The sequence below is a fragment of the Hippocampus comes genome, unplaced genomic scaffold, assembly GCF_001891065.2.
Source record: "Hippocampus comes isolate QL1 unplaced genomic scaffold, H_comes_QL1_v1.1 scaffold111, whole genome shotgun sequence".
Taxonomy (NCBI): Eukaryota; Metazoa; Chordata; class Actinopteri; order Syngnathiformes; family Syngnathidae; genus Hippocampus; species Hippocampus comes.
In genome coordinates this window covers 2,547,222-2,547,792 of record NW_017805698.1, presented here as the reverse complement: position 1 = coordinate 2,547,792, position 571 = coordinate 2,547,222, and positions in this window count along the sequence as shown.

Below are 571 nucleotides of genomic sequence, written 5' to 3'. Positions count from 1 at the left end.
CAGGGTTCCCACTCTTCCACTTGCTTTTTATTTCTGGACCTTTTAAGGACTTTTGAGGGCTAATTTAGCCATTTTTTAAAGGACTTTTTCTCCATTCAGCAGGGGATTCAGGGTGGATTTAATGAACAGAAAGCCACATATCACTGAGCTGGTGTTCAAATCATTGCTGCCAAAGGAAGGGCACATCTTTATTTTTAGGGGCAATCAGCTAACCTTTTATTTGACATACTGTATGTAAAATTGGCCGGAAATGACCCAAAGTGATCACGTGATCATCATCGGAACTGATCGGAGACGGGGGGGAAAAGCAGAGCGTGAACCAGGAAGGCATGTAGCCCGACAGCGGGGTTTGAGGGGAAGGGCGCCAGGTGCATTTTCCGACAAAACTATTAATTGGAAGGGTGGGGGGAAATGACAAACACCAATGAATGAAAACCACAGGTTAATTTTTAAGGATTTTAGAAGCTTTCCCTGAAAATTAAGGACAATTAATAACATAATTTTACAACTTTTTTTCATGGATTTTTTGACCCGTGGGAACCCTGTTTAACAAAGCAAGAAAAACTGAGCA